Genomic DNA, 23,497 nt, shown 5'->3' on the forward strand with positions numbered 1-23,497 from the left:
CTCACACACACTGTCATACACAGACACACAGACACACACTCTCTCTCACACACAGACTCATGCTCTCTCTGTCTCTCTCGCACAGACACATACAAATTCACTCTCTCTCACACACATATACACACCCTATCTCTCTCTCTCACACACACACTCTCTCTCACACTCACACATACACTTTATCTCTCTCACACACGCACACACACACTCTCACAAACACACTCTATCTCTCCCATATACACACACTCTCTCACACACAAACTCACACACACACTCTCTCACACACATAATACTCTCTCTCACACACACACACTCTCCCTCCCTCTCACACACACACTCTCTCTCTCACACACAAGCACACTCTCTCACACACATAAAAATTCACCCTCTCTCTGTCACAAACACACTCACTCACATAAACGCTCCCTCTCTCACACAATATTGCTGCAAATGCCTCAGCCTTATCTTTTAAACCGAGGGGTTGGATTCTTCCATCTTTGTGAAGGGGGAGTGACTCCTCTCGAATAAGCTGTGAAATTTGGGGGCATTGTGTGGGTGTGGGAAGGTTTGTTTGAGCAAAAGTGGAGAATGTCAGGAGTGGGATTTGAACCCACCCCCCTAGGAAGGGACCAGAATTCACAAGCCCAGATGCAGAGCAAGGACTAACACTCCTTGAGTCTGGCGCCTTAGACCACTCGGCCATCCTGACAAGCTGCTGCAGATGCCCTTCCAGATGTCTTTCTCACTCTGTACAATTAGTCACCTTGCTCTTGTGCAGACACAAAATGCAATTCCGCATTTCTGCAGCTCCCTTGCATTCACACTCAGCAACAATCCCTCATACACAGTCTCACTCTCGCACACACACACACACACACTCACTCTCTCACATGCACATGCACACACACACTCTCTATCTGTCTCTCACACCCACACACAAACACACTCTCTCCCTCTCACACACACATATTCTCCCTCTTTCTGTCTCTCTCACACACACTCTCTCTCTCACATGCACATACTCTCTCACACACTCACTATCACACACACACTGTCACTCTCTCACACACACTCACTCTCTCACATGACACACTCACGCTCTCTCACTCTCTCTCACACACACACATACTCTTTCTGTCTCACACACACACAAACACACTCACACAAAAACACACTCTCTCATGCACACACACAAAAATTCTCTCTTTCTCTCTCTCACACATACACACACACTCTCTCTCTCACACACGCGCTTTCTCTCTCTCTCACACACACACTCTTTCTGTCTCACACACACACACACACTCTCTCTCACACAAACCCACACTCTCACACACACTCTCTCACACAAACACACACTCTCTCTCACACACACACTCTCTCTCACACACACTAACAAATTCTTCCTCTCTCTCTCACACAAACACACACACTCTCTCACATGCACACATACACTCCCTCTCCCTCACACACACTCTTTCTCACACACACGCACTCTCTCTCTCTCTCACACACACACACACCCTCTCTCTCACACACATGCACTCTCTCTCACACACATACTCTCTCTCTCTCACAAACACACACTCTCTCTCACACACACATGCTCTCTCTCTCTATCCACACATATACACTCTCTCACAGACACACTCTCTCTCTCACACACAAACACATGTAGACATACACACTCTCTCTCACAAACACACACTCTCTCTCACACACACGCACTCTCTCTCTCACACACACACCCAAACACTCACATGCACACACAATCTCTCTCACACACATATACACTCTCTCTCACATGCACACACACTCACACACTCTCTATCTGTCTCTCACACCCACACACAAACACACTCTCTCTCACATACACACACACACGCACTCTCTCTCACAGACACACTCTCTCTCACACACATTCTCTCTCACACACATTCTCTCTCACACACACTGTCATACACAGACACACAGACACACACTCTCTCTCACACACAGACTCATGCTCTCTCTGTCTCTCTCGCACAGACACATACAAATTCACTCTCTCTCACACACATATACACACCCTATCTCTCTCTCTCACACACACACTCTCTCTCACACTCACACATACACTTTATCTCTCTCACACACGCACACACACACTCTCACAAACACACTCTATCTCTCCCATATACACACACTCTCTCACACACAAACTCACACACACACTCTCTCACACACATAATACTCTCTCTCACACACACACACTCTCCCTCCCTCTCACACACACACTCTCTCTCTCACACACAAGCACACTCTCTCACACACATAAAAATTCACCCTCTCTCTGTCACAAACACACTCACTCACATAAACGCTCCCTCTCTCACACAATATTGCTGCAAATGCCTCAGCCTTATCTTTTAAACCGAGGGGTTGGATTCTTCCATCTTTGTGAAGGGGGAGTGACTCCTCTCGATTAAGCTGTGAAATTTGGGGGCATTGTGTGGGTGTGGGAAGGTTTGTTTGAGGAAAAGTGGAGAATGTCAGGAGTGGGATTTGAACCCACGCCCCTAGGAAGGGACCAGAATTCACAAGCCCAGATGCAGAGCAAGGACTAACACTCCTTGAGTCTGGCGCCTTAGACCACTCGGCCATCCTGACAAGCTGCTGCAGATGCCCTTCCAGATGTCTTTCTCACTCTGTACAATTAGTCACCTTGCTCTTGTGCAGACACAAAATGCAATTCCGCATTTCTGCAGCTCCCTTGCATTCACACTCAGCAACAATCCCTCATAGACACCCACTCTCTCATACACACACACTCTCTCTCTCTCACACACCCTCTCACACACACTGACACACACACTCCCTCTCACACACACACACACACTCTCTCACACAGACCCTCTCACACACTCTCTCACACACACTCTCTCTCTCACACAAACCCACACTCTCACACACACACTCTCTCACACAAAGACACACTCTCTCTTACACACACACTCTCTCTCACACACACGCTCTTTCTCACACACACTAACAAATTCTACCTCTCTCTCTCACACACAAACACACACACACTCTCTCACACACACTCCCACTCTCTCACATGCACACACTCACTCTCTCACACACAAGCACACTCTCTCACACACATAAAAATTAGCCCTCTCTCTGTCACAAACACACTCACTCACATAAACGCTCCATCTGTCACACGCTCAAACAAAATTGTTGCAAATGCCTCAGCCTTATCTTTGAAACCAAGGGGTTGGATTCTTCCATCTTTGTGAAGGGGGAGTGACTCCTCTCCAAGAAGCTGTGAAATTTGGGGGCAGTGTGTGTGTGTGGGAAGGTTTGTTTGGGGAAAAGGGGAGAATGTCAGGAGTGGGATTTAAACCCACGCCCCTAGAAAGGGACCAGAATTCACAAGCCCAGATGCAGAGCAAGGACTAACATTCCTTAAGTCTGGCGCCTTAGACCACTCGGCCATCCTGACAAGCTGCTGCAGATGCCCTTCCAGATGTCTTTCTCACTCTGTACAATTAGTCACCTTGCTCTTGTGCAGACACAAAATGCAATTCCGCATTTCTGCAGCTCCCTTGCATTCACACTCAGCAACAATCCCTCATACACAGTCTCACTCTCGCACACACACACACACACTCACTCTCTCACATGCACATGCACACACACACTCTCTATCTGTCTCTCACACCCACACACAAATACACTCTCTCCCTCTCACACACACATATTCTCCCTCTTTCTGTCTCTCTCACACACACTCTCTCTCTCACATGCACATACTCTCTCACACACTCACTATCACACACACACTGTCACTCTCTCACACACACTCACTCTCTCACATGACACACTCACGCTCTCTCACTCTCTCTCACACACACACATACTCTTTCTGTCTCACACACACACAAACACACTCACACAAAAACACACTCTCTCACGCACACACACAAAAATTCTCTCTTTCTCTCTCTCACACATACACACACACTCTCTCTCTCACACACGCGCTTTCTCTCTCTCACACACACACTCTATCTGTCTCACACACACACACACACTCTCTCTCACACAAACCCACACTCTCACACACACACTCTCTCACACAAACACACACTCTCTCTCACACACACACTCTCTCTCACACACACTAACAAATTCTTCCTCTCTCTCTCACACAAACACACACACTCTCTCACATGCACACATACACTCCCTCTCCCTCACACACACTCTTTCTCACACACACGCACTCTCTCTCTCTCTCTCACACACACACACCCTCTCTCTCACACACATGCACTCTCTCTCACACACATACTCTCTCTCTCTCACAAACACACACTCTCTCTCACACACACATGCTCTCTCTCTCTATCCACACATATACACTCTCTCACAGACACACTCTCTCTCTCACACACAAACACATGTAGACATACACACTCTCTCTCACAAACACACACTCTCTCTCACACACACGCACTCTCTCTCTCACACACACACCCAAACACTCACATGCACACACAATCTCTCTCACACACATATACACTCTCTCTCACATGCACACACACTCACACACTCTCTATCTGTCTCTCACACCCACACACAAACACACTCTCTCTCACATACACACACACACGCACTCTCTCTCACAGACACACTCTCTCTCACACACATTCTCTCTCACACACATTCTCTCTCACACACACTGTCATACACAGACACACAGACACACACTCTCTCTCACACACAGACTCATGCTCTCTCTGTTTCTCTCGCACAGACACATACAAATTCACTCTCTCTCACACACATATACACACCCTATCTCTCTCTCTCACACACACACTCTCTCTCACACTCACACATACACTTTATCTCTCTCACACACGCACACACACACTCTCACAAACACACTCTATCTCTCCCATATACACACACTCTCTCACACACAAACTCACACACACACTCTCTCACACACATAATACTCTCTCTCACACACACACACTCTCCCTCCCTCTCACACACACACTCTCTCTCTCACACACAAGCACACTCTCTCACACACATAAAAATTCACCCTCTCTCTGTCACAAACACACTCACTCACATAAACGCTCCCTCTCTCACACAAAATTGCTGCAAATGCCTCAGCCTTATCTTTTAAACCAAGGGATTGGATTCTTCCATCTTTGTGAAGGGGGAGTGACTCCTCTCGAAAAAGCTGTGAAATTTGGGGGCATTGTGTGGGAGTGGGAAGGTTTGTTTGAGGAAAAGTGGAGAATGTCAGGAGTGGGATTTGGACCCACGCCCCTAAAAGGGACCAGAATTCACAAGCCCAGATGCAGAGCAAGGACTAACACTCCTTAAGTCTGGCGCCTTAGACCACTCGGCCATCCTGACAAGCTGCTGCAGATGCCCTTCCAGATGTCTTTCTCACTCTGTACAATTAGTCACCTTGCTCTTGTGCAGACACAAAATGCAATTCCGCATTTCTGCAGCTCCCTTGCATTCACACTCAGCAACAATCCCTCATACACAGTCTCACTCTCGCACACACACACACTCACTCTCTCACATGCACATGCACACACACACTCTCTATCTGTCTCTCACACCCACACACAAACACACTCTCTCCCTCTCACACACACATATTCTCCCTCTTTCTGTCTCTCTCACACACACTCTCTCTCTCACATGCACATACTCTCTCACACACTCACTATCACACACACACTGTCACTCTCTCACACACACTCACTCTCTCACATGACACACTCACGCTCTCTCACTCTCTCTCACACACACACATACTCTTTCTGTCTCACACACACACAAACACACTCACACAAAAACACACTCTCTCACGCACACACACAAAAATTCTCTCTTTCTCTCTCTCACACATACACACACACTCTCTCTCTCACACACGCGCTTTCTCTCTCTCTCACACACACACTCTTTCTGTCTCACACACACACACACTCTCTCTCACACAAACCCACACTCTCACACACACTCTCTCACACAAACACACACTCTCTCTCACACACACACTCTCTCTCACACACACTAACAAATTCTTCCTCTCTCTCTCACACAAACACACACACTCTCTCACATGCACACATACACTCCCTCTCCCTCACACACACTCTTTCTCACACACACGCACTCTCTCTCTCTCTCTCACACACACACACCCTCTCTCTCACACACATGCACTCTCTCTCACACACATACTCTCTCTCTCTCACAAACACACACTCTCTCTCACACACACATGCTCTCTCTCTCTATCCACACATATACACTCTCTCACAGACACACTCTCTCTCTCACACACAAACACATGTAGACATACACACTCTCTCTCACAAACACACACTCTCTCACACACACACGCACTCTCTCTCTCACACACACACCCAAACACTCACATGCACACACAATCTCTCTCACACACATATACACTCTCTCTCACATGCACACACACTCACACACTCTCTACCTGTCTCTCACACCCACACACAAACACACTCTCTCTCACATACACACACACACGCACTCTCTCTCACAGACACACTCTCTCTCACACACATTCTCTCTCACACACATTCTCTCTCACACACACTGTCATACACAGACACACAGACACACACTCTCTCTCACACACAGACTCATGCTCTCTCTGTCTCTCTCGCACAGACACATACAAATTCACTCTCTCTCACACACATATACACACCCTATCTCTCTCTCTCACACACACACTCTCTCTCACACTCACACATACACTTTATCTCTCTCACACACGCACACACACACTCTCACAAACACACTCTATCTCTCCCATATACACACACTCTCTCACACACAAACTCACACACACACTCTCTCACACACATAATACTCTCTCTCACACACACACACTCTCCCTCCCTCTCACACACACACTCTCTCTCTCACACACAAGCACACTCTCTCACACACATAAAAATTCACCCTCTCTCTGTCACAAACACACTCACTCACATAAACGCTCCCTCTCTCACACAATATTGCTGCAAATGCCTCAGCCTTATCTTTTAAACCGAGGGGTTGGATTCTTCCATCTTTGTGAAGGGGGAGTGACTCCTCTCGAATAAGCTGTGAAATTTGGGGGCATTGTGTGGGTGTGGGAAGGTTTGTTTGAGCAAAAGTGGAGAATGTCAGGAGTGGGATTTGAACCCACCCCCCTAGGAAGGGACCAGAATTCACAAGCCCAGATGCAGAGCAAGGACTAACACTCCTTGAGTCTGGCGCCTTAGACCACTCGGCCATCCTGACAAGCTGCTGCAGATGCCCTTCCAGATGTCTTTCTCACTCTGTACAATTAGTCACCTTGCTCTTGTGCAGACACAAAATGCAATTCCGCATTTCTGCAGCTCCCTTGCATTCACACTCAGCAACAATCCCTCATACACAGTCTCACTCTCGCACACACACACACACACACTCACTCTCTCACATGCACATGCACACACACACTCTCTATCTGTCTCTCACACCCACACACAAACACACTCTCTCCCTCTCACACACACATATTCTCCCTCTTTCTGTCTCTCTCACACACACTCTCTCTCTCACATGCACATACTCTCTCACACACTCACTATCACACACACACTGTCACTCTCTCACACACACTCACTCTCTCACATGACACACTCACGCTCTCTCACTCTCTCTCACACACACACATACTCTTTCTGTCTCACACACACACAAACACACTCACACAAAAACACACTCTCTCATGCACACACACAAAAATTCTCTCTTTCTCTCTCTCACACATACACACACACTCTCTCTCTCACACACGCGCTTTCTCTCTCTCTCACACACACACTCTTTCTGTCTCACACACACACACACACTCTCTCTCACACAAACCCACACTCTCACACACACTCTCTCACACAAACACACACTCTCTCTCACACACACACTCTCTCTCACACACACTAACAAATTCTTCCTCTCTCTCTCACACAAACACACACACTCTCTCACATGCACACATACACTCCCTCTCCCTCACACACACTCTTTCTCACACACACGCACTCTCTCTCTCTCTCACACACACACACACCCTCTCTCTCACACACATGCACTCTCTCTCACACACATACTCTCTCTCTCTCACAAACACACACTCTCTCTCACACACACATGCTCTCTCTCTCTATCCACACATATACACTCTCTCACAGACACACTCTCTCTCTCACACACAAACACATGTAGACATACACACTCTCTCTCACAAACACACACTCTCTCTCACACACACGCACTCTCTCTCTCACACACACACCCAAACACTCACATGCACACACAATCTCTCTCACACACATATACACTCTCTCTCACATGCACACACACTCACACACTCTCTATCTGTCTCTCACACCCACACACAAACACACTCTCTCTCACATACACACACACACGCACTCTCTCTCACAGACACACTCTCTCTCACACACATTCTCTCTCACACACATTCTCTCTCACACACACTGTCATACACAGACACACAGACACACACTCTCTCTCACACACAGACTCATGCTCTCTCTGTCTCTCTCGCACAGACACATACAAATTCACTCTCTCTCACACACATATACACACCCTATCTCTCTCTCTCACACACACACTCTCTCTCACACTCACACATACACTTTATCTCTCTCACACACGCACACACACACTCTCACAAACACACTCTATCTCTCCCATATACACACACTCTCTCACACACAAACTCACACACACTCTCTCACACACATAATACTCTCTCTCACACACACACACTCTCCCTCCCTCTCACACACACACTCTCTCTCTCACACACAAGCACACTCTCTCACACACATAAAAATTCACCCTCTCTCTGTCACAAACACACTCACTCACATAAACGCTCCCTCTCTCACACAATATTGCTGCAAATGCCTCAGCCTTATCTTTTAAACCCAGGGGTTGGATTCTTCCATCTTTGTGAAGGGGGAGTGACTCCTCTCGAATAAGCTGTGAAATTTGGGGGCATTGTGTGGGTGTGGGAAGGTTTGTTTGGGGAAAAGGGGAGAATGTCAGGAGTGGGATTTGAACCCACGCCCCTAGAAAGGGACCAGAATTCACAAGCCCAGATACAGAGCAAGGACTAACACTCCTTGAGTCTGGCGCCTTAGACCACTCGGCCATCCTGACAAGCTGCTGCAGATGCCCTTCCGGATGTCTTTCTCACTCTGTACAATTAGTCACCTTGCTCTTGTGCAGACACAAAATGCAATTCCGCATTTCTGCAGCTCCCTTGCATTCACACTCAGCAACAATCCCTCATACACAGTCTCACTCTCGCACACACACACACACACTCACTCTCTCACATGCACATGCACACACACACTCTCTATCTGTCTCTCACACCCACACACAAATACACTCTCTCCCTCTCACACACACATATTCTCCCTCTTTCTGTCTCTCTCACACACACTCTCTCTCTCACATGCACATACTCTCTCACACACTCACTATCACACACACACTGTCACTCTCTCACACACACTCACTCTCTCACATGACACACTCACGCTCTCTCACTCTCTCTCACACACACACATACTCTTTCTGTCTCACACACACACAAACACACTCACACAAAAACACACTCTCTCACGCACACACACAAAAATTCTCTCTTTCTCTCTCTCACACATACACACACACTCTCTCTCTCACACACGCGCTTTCTCTCTCTCACACACACACTCTATCTGTCTCACACACACACACACACACTCTCTCACACAAACACACACTCTCTCTCACACACACACTCTCTCTCACACACACTAACAAATTCTTCCTCTCTCTCTCACACAAACACACACACTCTCTCACATGCACACATACACTCTCTCTCCCTCACACACACTCTTTCTCACACACACGCACTCTCTCTCTCTCTCACACACACACACCCTCTCTCTCACACACATGCACTCTCTCTCACACACATACTCTCTCTCTCTCACAAACACACACTCTCTCTCACACACACATGCTCTCTCTCTCTATCCACACATATACACTCTCTCACAGACACACTCTCTCTCTCACACACAAACACATGTAGACATACACACTCTCTCTCACAAACACACACTCTCTCTCACACACACGCACTCTCTCTCTCACACACACACCCAAACACTCACATGCACACACAATCTCTCTCACACACATATACACTCTCTCTCACATGCACACACACTCACACACTCTCTATCTGTCTCTCACACCCACACACAAACACACTCTCTCTCACATACACACACACACGCACTCTCTCTCACAGACACACTCTCTCTCACACACATTCTCTCTCACACACATTCTCTCTCACACACACTGTCATACACAGACACACAGACACACACTCTCTCTCACACACAGACTCATGCTCTCTCTGTTTCTCTCGCACAGACACATACAAATTCACTCTCTCTCACACACATATACACACCCTATCTCTCTCTCTCACACACACACTCTCTCTCACACTCACACATACACTTTATCTCTCTCACACACGCACACACACACTCTCACAAACACACTCTATCTCTCCCATATACACACACTCTCTCACACACAAACTCACACACACACTCTCTCACACACATAATACTCTCTCTCACACACACACACTCTCCCTCCCTCTCACACACACACTCTCTCTCTCACACACAAGCACACTCTCTCACACACATAAAAATTCACCCTCTCTCTGTCACAAACACACTCACTCACATAAACGCTCCCTCTCTCACACAATATTGCTGCAAATGCCTCAGCCTTATCTTTGAAACCCAGGGGTTGGATTCTTCCATCTTTGTGAAGGGGGAGTGACTCCTCTCGATTAAGCTGTGAAATTTGGGGGCATTGTGTGGGTGTGGGAAGGTTTGTTTGAGGAAAAGTGGAGAATGTCAGGAGTGGGATTTGAACCCACGCCCCTAGGAAGGGACCAGAATTCACAAGCCCAGATGCAGAGCAAGGACTAACACTCCTTGAGTCTGGCGCCTTAGACCACTCGGCCATCCTGACAAGCTGCTGCAGATGCCCTTCCAGATGTCTTTCTCACTCTGTACAATTAGTCACCTTGCTCTTGTGCAGACACAAAATGCAATTCCGCATTTCTGCAGCTCCCTTGCATTCACACTCAGCAACAATCCCTCATACACAGTCTCACTCTCGCACACACACACACTCACTCTCTCACATGCACATGCACACACACACTCTCTATCTGTCTCTCACACCCACACACAAACACACTCTCTCCCTCTCACACACACATATTCTCCCTCTTTCTGTCTCTCTCACACACACTCTCTCTCTCACATGCACATACTCTCTCACACACTCACTATCACACACACACTGTCACTCTCTCACACACACTCACTCTCTCACATGACACACTCACGCTCTCTCACTCTCTCTCACACACACACATACTCTTTCTGTCTCACACACACACAAACACACTCACACAAAAACACACTCTCTCACGCACACACACAAAAATTCTCTCTTTCTCTCTCTCACACATACACACACACTCTCTCTCTCACACACGCGCTTTCTCTCTCTCTCACACACACACTCTTTCTGTCTCACACACACACACACACTCTCTCTCACACAAACCCACACTCTCACACACACTCTCTCACACAAACACACACTCTCTCTCACACACACACTCTCTCTCACACACACTAACAAATTCTTCCTCTCTCTCTCACACAAACACACACACTCTCTCACATGCACACATACACTCCCTCTCCCTCACACACACTCTTTCTCACACACACGCACTCTCTCTCTCTCTCTCACACACACACACCCTCTCTCTCACACACATGCACTCTCTCTCACACACATACTCTCTCTCTCTCACAAACACACACTCTCTCTCACACACACATGCTCTCTCTCTCTATCCACACATATACACTCTCTCACAGACACACTCTCTCTCTCACACACAAACACATGTAGACATACACACTCTCTCTCACAAACACACACTCTCTCTCACACACACGCACTCTCTCTCTCACACACACACCCAAACACTCACATGCACACACAATCTCTCTCACACACATATACACTCTCTCTCACATGCACACACACTCACACACTCTCTATCTGTCTCTCACACCCACACACAAACACACTCTCTCTCACATACACACACACACGCACTCTCTCTCACAGACACACTCTCTCTCACACACATTCTCTCTCACACACATTCTCTCTCACACACACTGTCATACACAGACACACAGACACACACTCTCTCTCACACACAGACTCATGCTCTCTCTGTTTCTCTCGCACAGACACATACAAATTCACTCTCTCTCACACACATATACACACCCTATCTCTCTCTCTCACACACACACTCTCTCTCACACTCACACATACACTTTATCTCTCTCACACACGCACACACACACTCTCACAAACACACTCTATCTCTCCCATATACACACACTCTCTCACACACAAACTCACACACACACTCTCTCACACACATAATACTCTCTCTCACACACACACACTCTCCCTCCCTCTCACACACACACTCTCTCTCTCACACACAAGCACACTCTCTCACACACATAAAAATTCACCCTCTCTCTGTCACAAACACACTCACTCACATAAACGCTCCCTCTCTCACACAATATTGCTGCAAATGCCTCAGCCTTATCTTTTAAACCGAGGGGTTGGATTCTTCCATCTTTGTGAAGGGGGAGTGACTCCTCTCGAATAAGCTGTGAAATTTGGGGGCATTGTGTGGGAGTGGGAAGGTTTGTTTGAGGAAAAGTGGAGAATGTCAGGAGTGGGATTTGGACCCACGCCCCTAAAAGGGACCAGAATTCACAAGCCCAGATGCAGAGCAAGGACTAACACTCCTTAAGTCTGGCGCCTTAGACCACTCGGCCATCCTGACAAGCTGCTGCAGATGCCCTTCCAGATGTCTTTCTCACTCTGTACAATTAGTCACCTTGCTCTTGTGCAGACACAAAATGCAATTCCGCATTTCTGCAGCTCCCTTGCATTCACACTCAGCAACAATCCCTCATACACAGTCTCACTCTCGCACACACACACACACACACTCACTCTCTCACATGCACATGCACACACACACTCTCTATCTGTCTCTCACACCCACACACAAACACACTCTCTCCCTCTCACACACACATATTCTCCCTCTTTCTGTCTCTCTCACACACACTCTCTCTCTCACATGCACATACTCTCTCACACACTCACTATCACACACACACTGTCACTCTCTCACACACACTCACTCTCTCACATGACACACTCACGCTCTCTCACTCTCTCTCACACACACACATACTCTTTCTGTCTCACACACACACAAACACACTCACACAAAAACACACTCTCTCACGCACACACACAAAAATTCTCTCTTTCTCTCTCTCACACATACACACACACTCTCTCTCTCACACACGCGCTTTCTCTCTCTCTCACACACACACTCTTTCTGTCTCACACACACACACACACTCTCTCTCACACAAACCCACACTCTCACACACACTCTCTCACACAAACACACACTCTCTCTCACACACACACTCTCTCTCACACACACTAACAAATTCTTCCTCTCTCTCTCACACAAACACACACACTCTCTCACATGCACACATACACTCCCTCTCCCTCACACACACTCTTTCTCACACACACGCACTCTCTCTCTCTCTCACACACACACACCCTCTCTCTCACACACATGCACTCTCTCTCACACACATACTCTCTCTCTCTCACAAACACACACTCTCTCTCACACACACATGCTCTCTCTCTCTATCCACACATATACACTCTCTCACAGACACACTCTCTCTCTCACACACAAACACATGTAGACATACACACTCTCTCTCACAAACACACACTCTCTCTCACACACACGCACTCTCTCTCTCACACACACACCCAAACACTCACATGCACACACAATCTCTCTCACACACATATACACTCTCTCTCACATGCACACACACTCACACACTCTCTATCTGTCTCTCACACCCACACACAAACACACTCTCTCTCACATACACACACACACGCACTCTCTCTCACAGACACACTCTCTCTCACACACATTCTCTCTCACACACATTCTCTCTCACACACACTGTCATACACAGACACACAGACACACACTCTCTCTCACACACAGACTCATGCTCTCTCTGTCTCTCTCGCACAGACACATACAAATTCACTCTCTCTCACACACATATACACACCCTATCTCTCTCTCTCACACACACACTCTCTCTCACACTCACACATACACTTTATCTCTCTCACACACGCACACACACACTCTCACAAACACACTCTATCTCTCCCATATACACACACTCTCTCACACACAAACTCACACACACACTCTCTCACACACATAATACTCTCTCTCACACACACACACTCTCCCTCCCTCTCACACACACACTCTCTCTCTCACACAGAAGCACACTCTCTCACACACATAAAAATTCACCCTCTCTCTGTCACAAACACACTCACTCACATAAACGCTCCCTCTCTCACACAATATTGCTGCAAATGCCTCAGCCTTATCTTTTAAACCGAGGGGTTGGATTCTTCCATCTTTGTGAAGGGGGAGTGACTCCTCTCGAATAAGCTGTGAAATTTGGGGGCATTGTGTGGGTGTGGGAAGGTTTGTTTGAGGAAAAGTGGAGAATGTCAGGAGTGGGATTTGAACCCACGCCCCTAGGAAGGGAGCAGAATTCACAAGCCCAGATGCAGAGCAAGGACTAACACTCCTTGAGTCTGGCGCCTTAGACCACTCGGCCATCCTGACAAGCTGCTGCAGATGCCCTTCCAGATGTCTTTCTCACTCTGTACAATTAGTCACCTTGCTCTTGTGCAGACACAAAATGCAATTCCGCATTTCTGCAGCTCCCTTGCATTCACACTCAGCAACAATCCCTCATACACAGTCTCACTCTCGCACACACACACACACACACACTCACTCTCTCACATGCACATGCACACACACACTCTCTATCTGTCTCTCACACCCACACACAAACACACTCTCTCCCTCTCACACACACATATTCTCCCTCTTTCTGTCTCTCTCACACACACTCTCTCTCTCACATGCACATACTCTCTCACACACTCACTATCACACACACACTGTCACTCTCTCACACACACTCACTCTCTCACATGACACACTCACGCTCTCTCACTCTCTCTCACACACACACATACTCTTTCTGTCTCACACACACACAAACACACACACAAAAACACACTCTCTCACGCACACACACAAAAATTCTCTCTTTCTCTCTCTCACACATACACACACACTCTCTCTCTCACACACGCGCTTTCTCTCTCTCTCACACACACACTCTTTCTGTCTCACACACACACACACACTCTCTCTCACACAAACCCACACTCTCACACACACTCTCTCACACAAACACACACTCTCTCTCACACACACACTCTCTCTCACACACACTAACAAATTCTTCCTCTCTCTCTCACACAAACACACACACTCTCTCACATGCACACATACACTCCCTCTCCCTCACACACACTCTTTCTCACACACACGCACTCTCTCTCTCTCTCTCTCACACACACACACCCTCTCTCTCACACACATGCACTCTCTCTCACACACATACTCTCTCTCTCTCACAAACACACACTCTCTCTCACACACACATGCTCTCTCTCTCTATCCACACATATACACTCTCTCACAGACACACTCTCTCTCTCACACACAAACACATGTAGACATACACACTCTCTCTCACAAACACACACTCTCTCTCACACACACGCACTCTCTCTCTCACACACACACCCAAACACTCACATGCACACACAATCTCTCTCACACACATATACACTCTCTCTCACATTCACACACTCTCTATCTGTCTCTCACACCCACACACAAACACACTCTCTCTCACATACACACACACACGCACTCTCTCTCACAGACACACTCTCTCTCACACACATTCTCTCTCACACACATTCTCTCTCACACACACTGTCATACACAGACACACAGACACACACTCTCTCTCACACACAGACTCATGCTCTCTCTGTCTCTCTCGCACAGACACATACAAATTCACTCTCTCTCACACACATATACACACCCTATCTCTCTCTCTCACACACACACTCTCTCTCACACTCACACATACACTTTATCTCTCTCACACACGCACACACACACTCTCACAAACACACTCTATCTCTCCCATATACACACACTCTCTCACACACAAACTCACACACACACTCTCTCACACACATAATACTCTCTCTCACACACACACACTCTCCCTCCCTCTCACACACACACTCTCTCTCTCACACACAAGCACACTCTCTCACACACATAAAAATTCACCCTCTCTCTGTCACAAACACACTCACTCACATAAACGCTCCCTCTCTCACACAATATTGCTGCAAATGCCTCAGCCTTATCTTTTAAACCGAGGGGTTGGATTCTTCCATCTTTGTGAAGGGGGAGTGACTCCTCTCGAATAAGCTGTGAAATTTGGGGGCATTGTGTGGGTGTGGGAAGGTTTGTTTGAGCAAAAGTGGAGAATGTCAGGAGTGGGATTTGAACCCACCCCCCTAGGAAGGGACCAGAATTCACAAGCCCAGATGCAGAGCAAGGACTAACACTCCTTGAGTCTGGCGCCTTAGACCACTCGGCCATCCTGACAAGCTGCTGCAGATGCCCTTCCAGATGTCTTTCTCACTCTGTACAATTAGTCACCTTGCTCTTGTGCAGACACAAAATGCAATTCCGCATTTCTGCAGCTCCCTTGCATTCACACTCAGCAACAATCCCTCATACACAGTCTCACTCTCGCACACACACACACACACACTCACTCTCTCACATGCACATGCACACACACACTCTCTATCTGTCTCTCACACCCACACACAAACACACTCTCTCCCTCTCACACACACATATTCTCCCTCTTTCTGTCTCTCTCACACACACTCTCTCTCTCACATGCACATACTCTCTCACACACTCACTATCACACACACACTGTCACTCTCTCACACACACTCACTCTCTCACATGACACACTCACGCTCTCTCACTCTCTCTCACACACACACATACTCTTTCTGTCTCACACACACACAAACACACTCACACAAAAACACACTCTCTCATGCACACACACAAAAATTCTCTCTTTCTCTCTCTCACACATACACACACACTCTCTCTCTCACACACGCGCTTTCTCTCTCTCTCACACACACACTCTTTCTGTCTCACACACACACACACACTCTCTCTCACACAAACCCACACTCTCACACACACTCTCTCACACAAACACACACTCTCTCTCACACACACACTCTCTCTCACACACACTAACAAATTCTTCCTCTCTCTCTCACACAAACACACACACTCTCTCACATGCACACATACACTCCCTCTCCCTCACACACACTCTTTCTCACACACACGCACTCTCTCTCTCTCTCACACACACACACACCCTCTCTCTCACACACATGCACTCTCTCTCACACACATACTCTCTCTCTCTCACAAACACACACTCTCTCTCACACACACATGCTCTCTCTCTCTATCCACACATATACACTCTCTCACAGACACACTCTCTCTCTCACACACAAACACATGTAGACATACACACTCTCTCTCACAAACACACACTCTCTCTCACACACACGCACTCTCTCTCTCACACACACACCCAAACACTCACATGCACACACAATCTCTCTCACACACATATACACTCTCTCTCACATGCACACACACTCACACACTCTCTATCTGTCTCTCACACCCACACACAAACACACTCTCTCTCACATACACACACACACGCACTCTCTCTCACAGACACACTCTCTCTCACACACATTCTCTCTCACACACATTCTCTCTCACACACACTGTCATACACAGACACACAGACACACACTCTCTCTCACACACAGACTCATGCTCTCTCTGTCTCTCTCGCACAGACACATACAAATTCACTCTCTCTCACACACATATACACACCCTATCTCTCTCTCTCACACACACACTCTCTCTCACACTCACACATACACTTTATCTCTCTCACACACGCACACACACACTCTCACAAACACACTCTATCTCTCCCATATACACACACTCTCTCACACACAAACTCACACACACACTCTCTCACACACATAATACTCTCTCTCACACACACACACTCTCTCTCTCACACAGAAGCACACTCTCTCACACACATAAAAATTCACCCTCTCTCTGTCACAAACACACTCACTCACATAAACGCTCCCTCTCTCACACAATATTGCTGCAAATGCCTCAGCCTTATCTTTGAAACCCAGGGGTTGGATTCTTCCATCTTTGTGAAGGGGGAGTGACTCCTCTCGAATAAGCTGTGAAATTTGGGGGCATTGTGTGGATGTGGGAAGGTTTGTTTGAGGAAAAGTGGAGAATGTCAGGAGTGGGATTTGAACCCACGCCCCTAGGAAGGGACCAGAATTCACAAGCCCAGATGCAGAGCAAGGACTAACACTCCTTGAGTCTGGCGCCTTAGACCACTCGGCCATCCTGACAAGCTGCTGCAGATGCCCTTCCAGATGTCTTTCTCACTCTGTACAATTAGTCACCTTGCTCTTGTGCAGACACAAAATGCAATTCCGCATTTCTTCAGCTCCCTTGCATTCACACTCAGCAACAATCCCTCATAGACACCCACTCTCTCACACACACACACTCTCTCTCTCTCACACACCCTCTCACACACACTGACACACACACTCCCTCTCACACACACACACACACTCTCTCACACAGACCCTCTCACACACTCTCTCACACACACTCTCTCTCTCACACAAACCCACACTCTCACACACACACTCTCTCACACAAAGACACACTCTCTCTTACACACACACTCTCTCTCACACACACGCTCTTTCTCACACACACTAACAAATTCTTCCTCTCTCTCTCACACACAAACACACACACACTCTCTCACACACACTCCCACTCTCTCACATGCACACACTCTCTCTCTCACACACAAGCACACTCTCTCACACACATAAAAATTAGCCCTCTCTCTGTCACAAACACACTCACTCACATAAACGCTCCCTCTGTCACACGCTCAAACAAAATTGTTGCAAATGCCTCAGCCTTATCTTTGAAACCGAGGGGTTGGATTCTTCCATCTTTGTGAAGGGGGAGTGACTCCTCTCCAAGAAGCTGTGAAATTTGGGGGCAGTGTGTGTGTGTGGGAAGGTTTGTTTGGGGAAAAGGGGAGAATGTCAGGAGTGGGATTTGAACCCACACCCCTAGAAAGGGACCAGAATTCACAAGCCCAGATGCAGAGCAAGGACTAACATTCCTTAAGTCTGGCGCCTTAGACCACTCGGCCATCCTGACAAGCTGCTGCAGATGCCCTTCCAGATGTCTTTCTCACTCTGTACAATTAGTCACCTTGCTCTTGTGCAGACACAAAATGCAATTCCGCATTTCTGCAGCTCCCTTGCATTCACACTCAGCAACAATCCCTCATACACAGTCTCACTCTCGCACACACACACACACACACACACACACTCACTCTCTCACATGCACATGCACACACACACTCTCTATCTGTCTCTCACACCCACACACAAATACACTCTCTCCCTCTCACACACACATATTCTCCCTCTTTCTGTCTCTCTCACACACACTCTCTCTCTCACATGCACATACTCTCTCACACACTCACTATCACACACACACTGTCACTCTCTCACACACACTCACTCTCTCACATGACACACTCACGCTCTCTCACTCTCTCTCACACACACACATACTCTTTCTGTCTCACACACACACAAACACACTCACACAAAAACACACTCTCTCACGCACACACACAAAAATTCTCTCTTTCTCTCTCTCACACATACACACACACTCTCTCTCTCACACACGCGCTTTCTCTCTCTCTCACACACACACTCTTTCTGTCTCACACACACACACACACTCTCTCTCACACAAACCCACACTCTCACACACACACTCTCTCACACAAACACACACTCTCTCTCACACACACACTCTCTCTCACACACACTAACAAATTCTTCCTCTCTCTCTCACACAAACACACACACTCTCTCACATGCACACATACACTCTCTCTCCCTCACACACACTCTTTCTCACACACACGCACTCTCTCTCTCTCTCTCACACACACACACCCTCTCTCTCACACACATGCACTCTCTCTCACACACATACTCTCTCAATCTCCCAAACACACACTCTCTCTCACACACACATGCTCTCTCTCTCTATCCACACATATACACTCTCTCACAGACACACTCTCTCTCTCACACACAAACACATGTAGACATACACACTCTCTCTCACAAACACACACTCTCTCTCACACACACGCACTCTCTCTCTCACACACACACCCAAACACTCACATGCACACACAATCTCTCTCACACACATATACACTCTCTCTCACATGCACACACACTCACACACTCTCTATCTGTCTCTCACACCCACACACAAACACACTCTCTCTCACATACACACACACACGCACTCTCTCTCACAGACACACTCTCTCTCACACACATTCTCTCTCACACACATTCTCTCTCACACACACTGTCATACACAGACACACAGACACACACTCTCTCTCACACACAGACTCATGCTCTCTCTGTCTCTCTCGCACAGACACATACAAATTCACTCTCTCTCACACACATATACACACCCTATCTCTCTCTCTCACACACACACTCTCTCTCACACTCACACATACACTTTATCTCTCTCACACACGCACACACACACTCTCACAAACACACTCTATCTCTCCCATATACACACACTCTCTCACACACAAACTCACACACACACTCTCTCACACACATAATACTCTCTCTCACACACACACACTCTCCCTCCCTCTCACACACACACTCTCTCTCTCACACACAAGCACACTCTCTCACACACATAAAAATTCACCCTCTCTCTGTCACAAACACACTCACTCACATAAACGCTCCCTCTCTCACACAAAATTGCTGCAAATGCCTCAGCCTTATCTTTTAAACCAAGGGATTGGATTCTTCCATCTTTGTGAAGGGGGAGTGACTCCTCTCGAAAAAGCTGTGAAATTTGGGGGCATTGTGTGGGAGTGGGAAGGTTTGTTTGAGGAAAAGTGGAGAATGTCAGGAGTGGGATTTGGACCCACGCCCCTAAAAGGGACCAGAATTCACAAGCCCAGATGCAGAGCAAGGACTAACACTCCTTAAGTGTGGCGCCTTAGACCACTCGGCCATCCTGACAAGCTGCTGCAGATGCCCTTCCAGATGTCTTTCTCACTCTGTACAATTAGTCACCTTGCTCTTGTGCAGACACAAAATGCAATTCCGCATTTCTGCAGCTCCCTTGCATTCACACTCAGCAACAATCCCTCATACACAGTCTCACTCTCGCACACACACACACACTCACTCTCTCACATGCACATGCACACACACACTCTCTATCTGTCTCTCACACCCACACACAAACACACTCTCTCCCTCTCACACACACATATTCTCCCTCTTTCTGTCTCTCTCACACACACTCTCTCTCTCACATGCACACACTCTCTCACACACTCACTATCACACACACACTGTCACTCTCTCACACACACTCACTCTCTCACATGACACACTCACGCTCTCTCACTCTCTCTCACACACACACATTCTCTCTCACACACATTCTCTCTCACACACACTGTCATACACAGACACACAGACACACACTCTCTCTCACACACAGACTCATGCTCTCTCTGTCTCTCTCGCACAGACACATACAAATTCACTCTCTCTCACACACATATACACACCCTATCTCTCTCTCTCACACACACACTCTCTCTCACACTCACACATACACTTTATCTCTCTCACACACACACACACACTCTCACAAACACACTCTATCTCTCCCATATACACACACTCTCACACACACAAACTCACACACACATAATACTCTCTCTCACACACACACACTCTCCCTCCCTCTCACACACACACACTCTCTCTCTCTCACACACCCTCTCACACACACTGACACACACACTCCCTCTCACAGACACACACACACTCTCTCTCTCACACACCCTCTCACACACACACTCTCTCACACACACTCTCTCACACAGACCCTCTAACACACTCTCTCACACACACTCTCTCTCTCACACAAACCCACACTCTCACACACACACTCTCTCACACAAACACACACTCTCTCTTACACACACACTCTCTCTCACACACACACTCTCTCACAAACACGCTCTTTCTCACACACACTAACAAATTCTTCCTCTCTCTCTCACACACAAACACACACACACTCTCTCACACACACACACTCTCTCACATGCACACACTCTCTCTCTCACACACAAGCACACTCTCTCACACACATAAAAATTAGCCCTCTCTCTGTCACAAACACACTCACTCACATAAACGCTCCCTCTGTCACACGCTCACACAAAATTGTTGCAAATGCCTCAGCCTTATCTTTGAAACCGAGGGGTTGGATTCTTCCATCTTTGTGAAGGGGGAGTGACTCCTCTCCAAGAAGCTGTGAAATTTGGGGGCAGTGTGTGGGTGTGGGAAGGTATGTTTGGGGAAAAGGGGAGAATGTCAGGAGTGGGATTTGAACCCACGCCCCTAGAAAGGGACCAGAATTCACAAGCCCAGATTCAGAGCAAGGACTAACACTTCTTAAGTCTGGCACCTTAGACCACTCGGCCATCCTGACAAGCTGCTGCAGATGCCCTTCCAGATGTCTTTCTCACTCTGTACAATTAGTCACCTTGCTCTTGTGCAGACACAAAATGCAATTCCGCATTTCTGCAGCTCCCTTGCATTCACACTCAGCAACAATCCCTCATACACAGTCTCACTCTCGCACACACACACACACACACTCACTCTCTCACATGCACATGCACACACACACACTCTATCTGTCTCTCACACCCACACACAAACACACTCTCTCCCTCTCACACACACATATTCTCCCTCTTTCTGTCTCTCTCACACACACTCTCTC

At 47.6% G+C, this 23,497-nt stretch overlaps 13 non-coding genes across 13 annotated transcripts; all 13 read right to left on the bottom strand.

Annotated features, from left to right (window-relative positions):
- Positions 1–586: 586 nt before the first annotated feature.
- trnal-caa (transfer RNA leucine (anticodon CAA)) lies at positions 587–706 on the bottom strand. Its single transcript has 2 exons — positions 669–706; positions 587–632 (listed from the first exon to the last, which is right to left on the bottom strand). It is a non-coding gene; the product is annotated as a tRNA-Leu (tRNA).
- A 1,820-nt stretch (positions 707–2,526) lies between these two features.
- On the bottom strand, positions 2,527–2,646 carry trnal-caa (transfer RNA leucine (anticodon CAA)). Its single transcript has 2 exons — positions 2,609–2,646; positions 2,527–2,572 (listed from the first exon to the last, which is right to left on the bottom strand). It is a non-coding gene; the product is annotated as a tRNA-Leu (tRNA).
- Positions 2,647–3,367: 721 nt separating this feature from the next.
- On the bottom strand, positions 3,368–3,487 carry trnal-uaa (transfer RNA leucine (anticodon UAA)). Its single transcript has 2 exons — positions 3,450–3,487; positions 3,368–3,413 (listed from the first exon to the last, which is right to left on the bottom strand). It is a non-coding gene; the product is annotated as a tRNA-Leu (tRNA).
- A 1,818-nt stretch (positions 3,488–5,305) lies between these two features.
- trnal-uaa (transfer RNA leucine (anticodon UAA)) lies at positions 5,306–5,424 on the bottom strand. The gene is made up of 2 exons: positions 5,387–5,424; positions 5,306–5,350 (listed from the first exon to the last, which is right to left on the bottom strand). It is a non-coding gene; the product is annotated as a tRNA-Leu (tRNA).
- A 1,812-nt stretch (positions 5,425–7,236) lies between these two features.
- On the bottom strand, positions 7,237–7,356 carry trnal-caa (transfer RNA leucine (anticodon CAA)). Its single transcript has 2 exons — positions 7,319–7,356; positions 7,237–7,282 (listed from the first exon to the last, which is right to left on the bottom strand). It is a non-coding gene; the product is annotated as a tRNA-Leu (tRNA).
- Positions 7,357–9,174: 1,818 nt separating this feature from the next.
- trnal-caa (transfer RNA leucine (anticodon CAA)) lies at positions 9,175–9,294 on the bottom strand. The gene is made up of 2 exons: positions 9,257–9,294; positions 9,175–9,220 (listed from the first exon to the last, which is right to left on the bottom strand). It is a non-coding gene; the product is annotated as a tRNA-Leu (tRNA).
- Positions 9,295–11,076: 1,782 nt separating this feature from the next.
- Positions 11,077–11,196, bottom strand: trnal-caa (transfer RNA leucine (anticodon CAA)). Its single transcript has 2 exons — positions 11,159–11,196; positions 11,077–11,122 (listed from the first exon to the last, which is right to left on the bottom strand). It is a non-coding gene; the product is annotated as a tRNA-Leu (tRNA).
- A 1,814-nt stretch (positions 11,197–13,010) lies between these two features.
- trnal-uaa (transfer RNA leucine (anticodon UAA)) lies at positions 13,011–13,129 on the bottom strand. Its single transcript has 2 exons — positions 13,092–13,129; positions 13,011–13,055 (listed from the first exon to the last, which is right to left on the bottom strand). It is a non-coding gene; the product is annotated as a tRNA-Leu (tRNA).
- Positions 13,130–14,947: 1,818 nt separating this feature from the next.
- trnal-caa (transfer RNA leucine (anticodon CAA)) lies at positions 14,948–15,067 on the bottom strand. Its single transcript has 2 exons — positions 15,030–15,067; positions 14,948–15,008 (listed from the first exon to the last, which is right to left on the bottom strand). It is a non-coding gene; the product is annotated as a tRNA-Leu (tRNA).
- A 1,812-nt stretch (positions 15,068–16,879) lies between these two features.
- On the bottom strand, positions 16,880–16,999 carry trnal-caa (transfer RNA leucine (anticodon CAA)). Its single transcript has 2 exons — positions 16,962–16,999; positions 16,880–16,925 (listed from the first exon to the last, which is right to left on the bottom strand). It is a non-coding gene; the product is annotated as a tRNA-Leu (tRNA).
- A 1,796-nt stretch (positions 17,000–18,795) lies between these two features.
- Positions 18,796–18,915, bottom strand: trnal-caa (transfer RNA leucine (anticodon CAA)). The gene is made up of 2 exons: positions 18,878–18,915; positions 18,796–18,841 (listed from the first exon to the last, which is right to left on the bottom strand). It is a non-coding gene; the product is annotated as a tRNA-Leu (tRNA).
- Positions 18,916–19,636: 721 nt separating this feature from the next.
- On the bottom strand, positions 19,637–19,756 carry trnal-uaa (transfer RNA leucine (anticodon UAA)). Its single transcript has 2 exons — positions 19,719–19,756; positions 19,637–19,682 (listed from the first exon to the last, which is right to left on the bottom strand). It is a non-coding gene; the product is annotated as a tRNA-Leu (tRNA).
- Positions 19,757–23,080: 3,324 nt separating this feature from the next.
- Positions 23,081–23,200, bottom strand: trnal-uaa (transfer RNA leucine (anticodon UAA)). The gene is made up of 2 exons: positions 23,163–23,200; positions 23,081–23,126 (listed from the first exon to the last, which is right to left on the bottom strand). It is a non-coding gene; the product is annotated as a tRNA-Leu (tRNA).
- Positions 23,201–23,497: the final 297 nt, after the last annotated feature.

The sequence above is a fragment of the Chiloscyllium plagiosum genome, unplaced genomic scaffold (assembly GCF_037043375.1).
Source record: "Chiloscyllium plagiosum isolate Xiang-an unplaced genomic scaffold, Cpla_swu_hap1 HiC_scaffold_24, whole genome shotgun sequence".
Lineage (NCBI taxonomy): Eukaryota > Metazoa > Chordata > Chondrichthyes > Orectolobiformes > Hemiscylliidae > Chiloscyllium > Chiloscyllium plagiosum.